Here is a 13954-nt window from a genome sequence, read left to right as displayed (position 1 = left end):
TAAATTGATACATCTAAAAGATCCCCAAAATAGTTTTTCTTTATACTTGTTCCATATATGTCTGCTTTGACTCGAATGAATGTTCTGAAGAAACCTCAATTAAGTTATGTTATGGAAAAAGAGCATTCTTGCGTTTTTGCCCTCCTGCTGAGAAAGCATTCCGGCTCATTTCTTAAAATACTTCAATTGGTACACGCAAGAAATAGGACAATTCAGCAGCTTTTTGTTCCATTTCCCGTGGAGTAAAATTCTCATCAGTACGAGTCAATGGAATGGCTCCCTGGCCTCTGATATCCATATAAAGGACACGACGAGCATAAATACCTTCTTTCACTTCTATTCTGACAGACTGAATATCTTTTATAAGAAATTGGAGGAAGACCCGACGATTTTTTCTAGGAAATCCCCAACGAAAGATACACACTATTCCGTCTTTTCTATCAAATCGATCATAACCACTACCTACATTCCACGAAATTGTGCACCATAAATAGGAGCTAATAAAAAGACCCACGATTCCGTAGAAAGACATCACAATTCCTTGTGGAAAAAAAACTATTTCCTGAGACGGAAATAAAGATATCAAATTTCTACCAAGATAACTCGAGGTTCCAACCAACAAGAATCCTAATGAACCTAAAAAAAGGATAACAGCCCAGCAGAAATTACTTGTTTTTCGAGCCCCCGTTATAGGTTCTATCCATATATGTTCTGATCGACAACTCATACTTGATCCAGTTGATTTTTTTGGAATTGAGAGAATACCCCAAATGAATTTGACTTTAGTCCTTTTTTTTTCCGAAGTAACTCGCATCAACTAGCACTAGTTTGATGTGATCCTTTAGGAGTAATTCATTAAATTCGTTAGATCTAAACTAATAACATACCCTTCGTACGATCTCACTAAAGATAGCCAAATAGATAGACCAACTTTACAGTTCAGCTATCCGTCAATTCGGGTCTATTTGAAAATAGCTAGAATCCATTGATCCCTATAGCATTTTCTGGAGACATAAGAGTTTTTCGGCGGAAGCCGCTTATACCATATTTTGCTAAATAGATATCTGTGTTATGATACAAGCGTCGGTTTTTCCATTTTGTACGAACATTATCTATTCAATAGAAGCTAGACCAGTTTCAATGAATTTCAGACATTTCCGAATAAGTTTGTGTACATTAGGGTTTACGTTTAAGGAGATATCAAGAGAGTGGATGCTCATGGGTTTGTGAAACTTGAGTATTTCAAAACTTCATAATATTAGAGTTCAATTCCGGATTAAAAATATTTTCTGCCAAAGATATCTCAGGACTATAAATAGAATTCTGAACTAAATTCATTCATTATTCACATTTCCAACTAGAGAAAAGCCATTTTCTCTCTCACGGATCTTCGGGATTTCATCCCAAATCATGAGTACACTTCTCTAGTTGTTTTATAATGCTTAATAACATAGATTACATGTCAAATATGTGAGATTCGGGAGTTTACCGCCCAAGAACGTTCTTGGGGAGTAAACTCCAAAATGAGGCTTAAAGGCTATATAGTCCCATTTCCTGGTTATGTAACTAGCTTAGGATTGTATGTATGTATATTTGAGACTATAAAACAATCAAAAACACCTAGCTTAGGGTGTTCACGGCCCAAGAACTTCTTGGATCGTGAACTCCACATTCAAGGGCCAAAATGTGCCCTAATCACTCCTAAGGCTTTAGTCATTAATACCCATTTATTCCTAGCTAAATTGTGGACTTTAAAACATCAAAAGCGCCCCTTAAAGGGAGTTTACGGCCAAGGTAGTACTCATAGGCCGTAAACACGAAGTAGGGCACCAAAGTGTGCCTAGGGTCCTCATTAGCCTTAAACAAATGCCTAGAAATTATCCTACTTGTGCTTGGGACTTGAAAGAATAAAAACACCCATCCCATGAGAGTTTACAGCCGTAAACTCTAAGGGATTTGGCCTTGGGGCCGTAAACTCCTCAAAGGAGTATTTCTATGCCCTAAACTACCCAAAGGATTAAACAACCAAGTAAGGCTTATTCTAGAAATCAAATTGCACTTCAAAACACCAATTACCACCAAGATTGGAGTTCACGGCCATAAACTCAAGGGTTTACGACCGTAAACTCCTTGTGTGGGGTTTATTGAGGAGTAAACACATATACAAAGTGTTTACATGTTCCTAAGTGTCCCAACTTATTTCATTAGTTATTATTTGGCTAATTAGTTATATATATGCTCATTATATGATAACTAGGCTCGTGCATGTGAACAAGTCTCCGTTTGCCACCTAGCACGGTATCCGACACTTCAATCGAATCCACTCACCGCATGTGAGTTCATACCCCTTTAATTAACATTTGAAATACTTTTAAATGTTTTAAATACTTTTATGGGGGGGGGGGGGGGGAGAATACAAGTTAAATACTTATAGTTATTACATCAATCACATGTGATTAATAACTAGAAAACCAATGATTTTATCACTGTTCAAACTGTTTATCAAACTGCTTTACTTCAAAATGTTTTACAAACTCTTTTACTTATCAAATACTTTTATTTAAAATTTGTTTTACTTCTTATAACTTGCATGCCCATATATGTATAGATATATAAGCAATGTTTAAAGGGCTTAGGAAGGCCATCCGCCCTATTTCCTTATTCTCGATTTGGATGTGGTCTGGTGGGATTTCGGGTAACCGTCCGAAGGTCGTTTCAATATTAATTATATATCAAATGTACATATATAGACATAAAAGTACTTCCATATTCATGCGTATTAGTCACATCATTAGTAAGTTAACATCGGGTTAACACAGGATCATACTACTACAATTTCTAGATCAATGAGTCAGTTCATTCATGAGTCATACTTATTACTATGAGTACATATACAACTATATTAGAAAGAGAACATATACAACTATACTAGGACGAGCACATATACAAACGATACTAGAACAAGTAACATTACATTACATATACATGAATACGTTAACAATTGTGATCCACTGTATCGGAGTATGACTTAAATGTCATGGCCCGAGTTGTAGCCCGAATTCTCTTGGAGGGAGAGCGTGAGTTTGCGTATAGATTTATACTGGATTGACTATCCTACACCTTGCTGCTAGCTACAGCTGGACCTGCAGGTCTGCGGGTGCCAAACGTCATTTCGTTATTACGACCATTTGTATGTCGTTGTTACCAGTCGATAGTATGGTGCAATTAATCACATAATACCTTAATATAAATCTGGTTTAAGGTAGTTAGTACAGCAGTAGTTCCTATAATACAACACTACAGTACTACAATAATTTACCCATTACATATATTTAGTAATTATGTCACTTAAACATTAATGTACAAACTATATTTTGTTAATGATAGTTACACTTGGGAAATTATACACTTTTACAACAAACGAACATACAAAACATTTAAGCCTTGGTAGAAGGCTACTTTAATAGAAAATATAGGTTTTTCTGAAAGATTCAAACTTTTACAAACACTTACAAACATTTACATACATTTTACAAACTTACACTTGAGACATGTTCAAACGTTTTGATAACAATCACCGACACTAAAATACTTATGAACTCACCAGCTTAATGCTGATAAACTCTTTCAAAATAACTTGTATTCTCAGGTGATCAGTAGACAGGTATCGAGGCCAGCTTTTGAGAAGATGGAGCGCATCCAAGACTCATCTTATTATTTTGATTCACATTATATTTTTGGTGTCTATAACTGTTCAGAACACGCTTGTAATAAAATTATATATTTAATGCAATGGATGATGTTGTTTGCTTATTTACTTTTACTGTGTTGTGATACTTTACATGACATCCTCCGCCCCAGAACGCTTCCGCCGTTCTTTGTTTTGGGGTGGGAAAACTTCCAACATATGATTGACTGTGGAGAATTTGAATAATATTATATATACCGTAACATAATTATTATGGAAGTCAAAACATGCAAAAAGAAATACTAGTAAATGATTGACAAGAGATAGCAACACTTTACTCATAAATAACAACTTTTATTTATCATCAAATGTCAATTACATTTTACATATTTCAAAATTATCTAACTTCTAAAAACTAGTATCATCTCTTAGCCCTATGCTCCTAGCATGCTGAAGATGCTTAACCCTACTCAGTCCCTTCGTGAGGGGATCTGCCGGGTTCTCATCTGATGATACCCTTTTTGCCACGAGGATTCCTTCTTCTATTCGATGTCTGATGAAATGATATTTTCTGTCGATGTGCTTGGATCTCCCGTGATCCCTTGGTTCCTTTGCTAAGGCAACTACACTTTCACTATCACAGAAAATTTCCATGGGCTCCATAATAGCTGGTACAACTCCAAGGTCTCCGATGAAGTTCCTTAGCCGTATAGCCTCCTTTGCTGCTTCACTTCCTACTATATACTCTGATTCACAAGTGGAATCAGCCACTGTATCTTGCTTGGAACTTTTCCAAGTAATTTCCCCTCCATTTAGGGTAAAGACCCAGCCCGACTGAGAGCGGAAATTATCCCTATCAGTCTGAAAGCTAGCATCACTATACCCTACTACTTTCAATTTGTCACTCCCACCAAGGGTACGGAACCAATCCTTAGACCTTCACAGGTACTTGAGAATATTCTTTACTGTAGTCTAGTGAGCCTTGCCAGGATTACTCTGATATCTACTAACCATTCTTAAAGCAAAAGCAATATTAGGATGAGTACAAGTCATAGCATACATGATCGAGCCTACAACGGAAGCATATGGGACTCGACTCATCTCAACTATCTCTTCATCTGTACTCGGGCTCTGTGTTTTACTCAGTTTGGCATTACACTGAATAGGTAAATCTCCTTTCTTGGAATTTTCTATACTGAACCTCTTAAGTACTTGGTCCAAGTAGGTACTCTGACTAAGTCCAGTTAGTCTTTTACTCCTATTTCTCAAAATCTTTATCCCGAGGATATAGGTAGCTTCTTCTAGGTCTTTCATAGGAAACACTTCCTAAGCCAGGATTTCACTTCCTGCAAGGTTGGGATGTCATTTCCTATGAGTAGTATGTCATCCACATACAATACCAAAAAGCTAACTATACTCCCACTAGCCTTGACATATATACAAGATTCATCTTCACATCTCGAAAAGCCAAACTCTTTGACTTTCTCATCGAAGCAAAGATTCCATCTACGAGGCGCTTGTTTCAATGCATATATGCATTTTCAAGCTTGCACACCTTATTAGGGTATTCTGTACTTATAAAACCCTCTGGTTGAACCATGTAAACATCCTCAGCCAACTTTCCATTAAGGAAAGCGGTTTTGACATTCATTTTCCATTTTCATAGTCATGAAATGCAACAATGGCTATCAGAACCCTAATAGACTTAATCTTGGCCACTGGTGCAAAGGTCTCACCATAATCAACTCCCGGAGTTTGTGAATAACCCTTTGCAACCAGTCGTGCCTTATAAGTGTGTGCATTACCATCCATGTCGGTCTTCTTCTTGAAGATCCATTTGCACCCTACTGTCTTACGACCTGGTACATTGTCAACCAAGTTCCAAACTTGATTGTCATACATGGATTGTATCTCGCTATCCATAGCATCTTTCCATTTAGAAGACTCAGGGCCTGCCATGGCTTCCGTGTAGCTGTTAGGCTCTTCCAGATTTATCAGTGTATTATCACTAATAAGGGTATCACCTTCTGCAGTAATATGGAAACCATAATAATGCTTAGGTGCATTCCTAACTCTGGTGGAACGCCTCAGAAGTATGGACTCTTCAGTTGGGTCAACATGAGTATCCTCCTCAGGCTGAGGGCTAGGGTTTGAGGTTCCTTCACTGCTTGACTCTTGAATTTCTTCAAGGTCAACTTGCCTCCCACTGTCTCCTTGGTTTATGAGTTCTCTCTCTCGAAAGACTCCTCTTCTTGCTATAAAGACCACATTGTCATTGGGTCTGTAGAAGATGTAACCAAAAGATTTATGTGGGTAGCCGATGAAAATACACCTCTCACTTTGAGGTTCGAGCTTGTCGTGAGTCTCATGTCTCACGAAAGCCTCACAACCCCAAACCTTGATGTGGCCTAGATTTGGAACTTTTCCAGTCCACATATCGTGAGGTGTTTTGGCAACCTTCTTTGTAGGGACTAGGTTAAGGATATGGGCGGCAGTCTCTAAGGCATACCCCCAAAATGAGATTGGTAGAAAAACTCGACTCATCATGGAACGAACCATGTCCAAAAAGGTTCGATTGCGCCTCTCAGTTACACCACTCAACTATGGTGTTCTGGGAGGTGTCAATTGTGAGACTATCCCACATTCCTTAAGATAGTCAAGGAACTAGGTACTAAGATACTCACCACCTCGATCGGATCGAAGCATCTTAATGTTCCTACCCAACTGATTCTCCACTTCTTGCTTAAACTCTTTGAATTTATCAAAGGTTTTCGACTTATGTTTGATTATGTAGACATATCCATATCTACTAAAATCATCTATAAAAGTCACATAAAAGCGATTAGCATCTCTAGTGGCGGTTCTGAAGGGTCGACACACATCTGTGTGTATGAGATCCAACAAACCTTCACCCCTAGCACAAGTGCCAGTAAAAGGTGACTTTGTCATTTTTCCAAGTAAACAAGATTCACAACTATCATCCGACTTTAGGTTGAATGATTCCAAGACTCCATCCTTTTGGAGTTAGCCTATGCGTTTCTTGCTTACATGTCCAAGACGACAATGCCATAACAATGATTTATCTAAGCTAGTGAAAGAATCGATACACAATACATTATTTCCTAAGTTATCTACAACAGATACAGTTTCATACACACCATCACAAGGTAATGCTTTTAAAATAAAGAACACTATTATAGAAAGCATCAATACCACCACTTTTATTATCAAAATAAAAGGTGAACCCTTGTTTATACAATGCATGAAAGGAAATAACATTTCTTGCCATTTCTGGTGAATAACAACATTTATTCAACTCTAATGTAAACCCACTATCTAGTAACAAGGAATAAACTCCAATCTTGGTGACAGGTGAAACTTTCGTATTCTCCATGATTAGGTTTATCTTTCCATGCTCCAAATCCTCACTTCTTCTTAGTCCCCGCAGACCAGAACAGATGTCAATTCCACAGCCTGTATCAAAGACCCAATACTTAGAATGAGGTGAGTTAGTAGACAATATAGTGTATATACCTGCATGGTTGGGTTTTACTTTCCCATCCTTAAGATCTTGCTGGTATTTAGGGCAGTTTCGCTTCCAGTGCGACTTTTCATGGCAATAGAAGCATTCGGCCTCATTAGGGTTAGAGGAAGGAGTGACAAAACATTTTTTGGTTTTTCTTGAAGAGGATCCTCCAAGGGTTTTACCCTTGGTACCCTTAAAAGGGTTTTTTCTCTTCTTACCTTTTTCATGCCCGATTTCCAAGACATTTGCCGCAGTAGGAGTAGGAGGAGTAGGAACACCTGTCTTACCCTTAAGACTACTTTCTACAGTCTTTAAGAGTCCTTGAAGTTTACTAAGTGTAACTTCTTCGTTATTCATATGGTATGTCATTCTAAATTGATCATAACATGAAGGTAAGGAGTGCAAAATGATATCTATTGCTAACTCCTCAGGAAAGTTAACATTCAGTTTCTTCAAGAGATCCACAAATCTTTGCATTTTCTACATGTGGGTCATGAGGGACTCATTGTCCTTCATTTGGGTGGTTATCATGGAGGACATAATTTCATAACTCTCTTGATGAGCACTTTGATGGTATCGCTCCATCAAGTTCATGTGCATCTCAAAAGGGTAATAGTCCTCATAGGACTTTTGGAGACCAGCTGTCATTGTAGCAGTCATGATACATGCTACTTTGGTAGCCTCCCTTTCATGAGCTTGAAATACAGCAATCTCCTCTGGGGTAGCAGTTAACTCATCAATCTCCTTCAACTCCCTATCAAGGACATATTCTTTGTCCTCATAGCGAATGACCATCCTGATGTTTCTGATCCAATATATAAAATTGGATCCATCAAAGATGACTCTCCCACAAAGGTTCATGAGCCAGTAGGGTTTGAGCCAGTAGGGTTTGAGCCAGAAGCATTGTTTTTGGAAGACATCTGAAATGAAAGAATAAGTTTAGATTAGATTTTAGGATAGTCTTTAATAAAGCACCCAAATGCTATATTAAGGCTAGGACCCAACACAATATTTTATAACTTAGAAGAGAGATGCCGTAATCCAAGCTATAAAATATTTGAAGGTAGGTGAATGACGATTCACTAATTTCCACCATAAAACGGAATAAAATTTATTAGGTTTTAATTGGTTTAGAAATTCCGAGGTTCTTTGAGATTCATTTAGCTTTTCAATGACATGTTTCAATCTCGAGTGTGCCCTTCAAGTTTTGTGATTGGGATGCCGAGGATCACAAAACAAGGTGTAAAGTAACCATGCAAATTAATTGGTACACTTAATGTATTACCCCTCAATCGAAGTGGCGGTTAACCACACACGCTCCAACGATACTATGATAAACATTAAGTCACCCTTTGCCTACCTTGATAAGTCCAAGTTAGTGTGTCGGTTAACCACACACGCTCCACTAACGACTTAATCAAAGTGCAAAGTGTAATTTCATGGATTAGCACCTTATTCACATTTTCCTAAAGTAACTAAGATTGGGAATTAATAAAATTTTAGTTACTTTAGTATATTCATAATACTTATTATGAGAATTATAGTCATTGTTCTACCTTTTCGGCTAACGACCCTCCACCGATCAAGGAAGCGGTGGGTGAGAATTGGCACCCATTAAGTTGACATTTTATAAGCAACAACCTTATACCCCCCTTATAGACTGGCTTCATGAATGAGGCATACTAATGGTAAAACGACTTTTATCTTATACATATATAATTATTAATCACTTATAAGATTATAAAGTATAAGGGTTGAATTTTAATATTTAAAATTCTAAGGGTTGGAACTAAAGTTTTAATTATGACTTTACTTGTTCCAAAACTTGAGGGCAAGTTTTGTAAACTTTCAAAACTTTTCATTTCTCATAACTTATGATTTTATTAGAGTATTTAAAATGAAGACTCTTCGTTTTCATAACTCTTGTGTTCTTTTAATGGTTTTAATTCAAGTGTGACTCTTGGTTTTCCATAACTTGAGGACAAGTTATGGACTCCATTAAAACACATAATGATCAAGAATTAACTAACATGGAGGTTACAAATAATTCCTATGATCGTCTAAATTCATAAGTCTAAGAACATGATTATCAAGAATTTCAAGAATCATAACAAACTTATATAAAACTTGTAATTTTTTATAATAGCCATTCTAAATGGATTAGCATAAACATTACACCAACTAAAACAAGTTTTAAAACACCAAAACAGTTTAGGGTAATGTTTCTAGTCCATTTCTAGCAGCAAAACTCGAAAAATTGGACACTGCATCCTCTACTCGTCAAGTGCATGAACAGACTCGACGAGTAGCATGCATTTCTTCATGGACTCGTCGAGTCCCCCCATGGACTCGACGAGTTCATACGTGCAGTGAACAAAAAATTCGTTTTTCAGCTATTTTGCATCAAGTATCAAACAAACAAGTCTAGGCTCTGATACCACTGTTGGGTTTTGAGCATTCTAACACTCCTATGGTGTACATGCAACCCTGGAAACCTTGGATCTATGTTTGACTAAGATACATGCAAAATGATTTTCCAAGGTTCATAATCCTATCTAGCATACATGGGGATCTTTTATTCTAATAGTTAGTAAGAATTATGTACCTCTTTGTAGCTTGGATTCCTTTGAAACCTTGTGAGCCTAGCACCACAAGTGTGATGCCTCAAATGTCTCACACAACACCAAGTACACTTGGAATAAACTCTAAGAGAATAAGATCACTTGAAAAATCGGTTTTCCCTCCTCTTTCTTTCTAGTGGCTGATTTTGGTGAATAGAATAACCTTTATATAGTGTGTCACAATTAGGGTTACACCATGTAAACCTTAATTGTCTTGACCTTTCGTTTCCATGACCCATGGGTTATGTAACTCCCATGGAGCATCCATGGAGCATCTTATGGGTTTAACCCAACTTGATAATCCATGGAGCCTTGGCCCACTATATAAGTTATGGATGATTGACACAATCAACCCATATATTTAATTAGTCTTCTTTTGATCACATAATTAATTCTAAAGTAATTATTGTAACATACACGTTTTGAAATCGTGTTTTAAGTAAATAACATTATGAAATAGTATGTGAATTTGAATGTAGAGTTCTAACATATAGTTTTTACTAGAAATGAAGTAAAACTATGTTTAGAATCACTCATAAAATATTGGAAGTCTTATGAGATTCCAATTAAAAGCCAAATAGTGAAATATAGCGAAAATATAAAATTTGAAATAAGTAAAATTTTATTATTTAAAGTTGTAGATAATCTCGTTAGAAACATTTAGGCGAAAACCTCATCGAAATCCGAGTTATAACGAAGAAGTTATGACCAATCGAAGATCCGCGAAAAAACCGGCACAACGTCGAATAACGTAAAAAGTGAGTTTTTGATAAACTACTTTTTAGCCTTAGTAATCTAAATGAAAGTTGTAGTATTTGTTAAACCGAGAAGTTCGATAAAAAGAATGCCAAAATCTGACTTCGTATGAGGAAGTTATGATTTTTCTAAGTTTTGAAATAGCAGTAGACAGCAAAAAACTCAAATTTTAGATCGAGCGATATTTAGCCGATACAATCAAAACGAGAATCGAAGGTGTCGTCATTTGTAGTACAACGGTAAAAAGTCTGACGAAAACGGATGTCGGATGAAGAAGTTATGAATTTTTAACTGATTTTCATGTCCCCGTCTTTTAAAAATAATAATATTAAAATTAAATTAAAAATTAGCCGACGAAGTCTAAACAAAAGTTGTAGAGCATAATTTTAGCTACGCGTGCATATAAGAATGTCAAAAACGGAGCTCGTATGCGAAAGTTATGGATTTTAGAAGCCTTTGCACAATTTCCGAGAAATTCTCATGGATTGGTGTCGGCCACGTCACCCTCACGAGATCGCGTCTCGTGTCCGCAACGCGTTGCAGTCCGGTTCACCCAGAGCATCCGTCCAATGCGCGTCTAACGCACGCCTCACAGCTGACTCCGCCTTGTGTCGCCTGCCCCTCGCATCTGAGGAGCGGCCCAATCCCCGTCCGACGCATACTCTCCACCTGTCCGAGCCTCGCATGCACGCCAGCTCTCCTTTCTCACTTCGTGTCCTTCGCTCCAGCATCCACTTGCCTCGCTGACTCCTCCTTCTCTGTCACACCCCAAAACCGAGAATGGCGGAAACGTTCAAGGGTGGAGGATGTCATGTGAAGTATCATAACAGTGCAAAGTAGTAAACAAGCAACAACATCATCCGTTGCATTATAAGTGAAGTTTTAATACATGTGTGTTCTTTAATAGTAATAAGACACCAAAATATGTAATCAAAATAAAAGACGAGTCTTGTCTATGCTTCGTCTTCTCAAAACCTGGTCATCGTACCTGTCTACTGGTGACCTGAGAATACAACTTATTTTGAAAGAGAGTAGATCAACATAAAGCTGGTGAATTCATAAGTATTTAAGTGTCATTACTCTGTTTTGGAAAGTTGTTATGAATTTCATGTAAATCTTTAAATGAAACATTTGATATAAGTGTGAAAACCCTAGAAAATCCCATACTTCCTACTAGTATAAAAGTAGTCTTCTACCAAGACTTGAATGTTTTGAAAGTAACAAAGATGGTTTTTCTCTTGTATGACTACTATTAACAATATATATAGTCTACCTCATCGTTTATGTGAATGTATCACAAAATAAAAGTAATAGGGAAAATATAGCCATGTAAGTATTATCCTTTTGTATTAGGATAAACCCGACATCGCGACTGCCGAATAGCATTAACCTTGAACATCCGTAGATGTTCATTGTCCTCTGTAGCTAACAGCAGGGTGTAGGAATGGTTAGTTCTGTAAAGGTACCCTAGTATAAGTATTAACCGTAGATGTTCATTACCTCTGTTGCTAATAGTTGGGTGCCGAAATGGTTAGTCCCGTATGGTATCCTTTTGTACTAGAATAGACAGAACTAATGTATATGTATAATATGTAATAGTATCTCATCATATAGTATCTAGGTACAAGTATCCATGTAAGTGTATCTATGTAAGAGGATCCAGGTAAGTGTATATCTTCATATAGCATTTAGTATTGACTCATGAATGAACTGACTCTGGTGTAATTCCTTGTAATAGGAATAATGTTTTGTATCCCCTAAACTATCCCTATAATAATTTACTGGAATGTATTTGATGTCCAAGAAGGTTTATACACCCTTACTACTCATGAGTGTGGGAACTGAATGAAGGATGAAAACTATCATATCAATACATATATATATATATATATATATATATATATATATATATATATATATATATATGAACATAAGTGTATAGATATAGTTTTGATAAAGAAGATGAAAGAGGTTTTATAAAACATTTAAGAGTTTTGAACAATAAAGAACAATGACTTGAAGTCATTTTATAAAACATTTCAAAATTAATTCATTTGATAACAAAATATTTTAAGATAGAAAACCATTTCATGTATCACATTTTGAAGTATGTGAAATCAGTTGCTTGAAAACACAGTTATAAATCACATGCAATTGAATGTATGACATGCTGTTTTGTACTTGTATCCCCCCCATTAAAGCATTTAAAATCATTTAAAACATTGATTAAGGGGTATGAACTCACCAGTAGATGGTGGTTTGGATGAACTGAATGATTTAGGATTACTAGGTGTCAAGTGAAGACATGTACACACGCAAAGATCCTAGTTAACATATAATAACACATATATGTATCCAATTAGTCTTTAAACTACTAATTGACATTGTTAAGACATCCTAAGACATGTAAAATACCTTATATAAGTGCTACAAGTCATAAGGATTGCATCTAAGTGTTATAGGACCTTACTATTGTGTTTGGGGTTCGAGGGTAAACTCCCTTGGAGTTTACGGTTTTATTGTCATCAACAAATGAGTTTACGGTCGTAAACTCATGAGTTTACGAAAGCAATCTCATACTCCTTTGACCATTTGATGTTTTGAAGCCTTACAAGTGTTGGATTAGTGTCTAAGTCCATAACTATTTTGGTATGTACTTGACCCGATGGTGCATGGTCCTTTTGGGTTGCCTTCACCAAAGCAAGTTGATAGGATGAATTATGGAGAGAAAGGATTAATTATGATTTATTAATATATTATGAGAATAATATATTAAAGGAGAAATCATATTGTTTAATTAATATTAGTCAAGAATTAATAACAATTAAGTTTGTGGCTAAAAGACATTAATTAAACTTAAGGGACTAGAATTGTCAATTGTGTGATAGTTGAATATTGGGCTAATGGACTCCATATTAGAGGGGTGGACGAATTCTATGGGGAAACCCATTAGAAATCGTCCTAGGCCTCTAAGGAGGGAGTACATGGGTTGCTTAGGGCCTAAGCTCCAAATTAGGGTTACCTTGTTAGATAACCCTAATAGCCTCACTATTTAAAGGACCCTTGAGACTAAAAAACGTGGTGAACTTATTCCTTAGGGTTTCCACACGTTTTGGGCAGCCTCCCCTCTCCTTATTCTTCATCCTCTTGCTCTTGGTGTTTATGAACTATTAGACGAGTGACATTTGTGACTCTAAGCTTTCTAAAGTCATTACAAGGGGGATTTGAGATTGTTATTGCAACATAACAATCAAGGTAAGATCTAAACCCCATTCATAAGTTAATTTTATTAATTGTATGCTAGAACTAGGGTTTAAAGTCTTGGATGAAGTGCATGTACAATAGAGAAACCTAGATTCAAGC

Source organism: Lactuca serriola, chromosome 5 (genome assembly GCF_051521515.1).
Source record: "Lactuca serriola cultivar US96UC23 chromosome 5, Lser_US96UC23_V15, whole genome shotgun sequence".
NCBI lineage: Eukaryota > Viridiplantae > Streptophyta > Magnoliopsida > Asterales > Asteraceae > Lactuca > Lactuca serriola.
The sequence above is the reverse complement of the archived record's forward strand: the minus strand, read 5'-3'. Positions refer to the sequence as shown.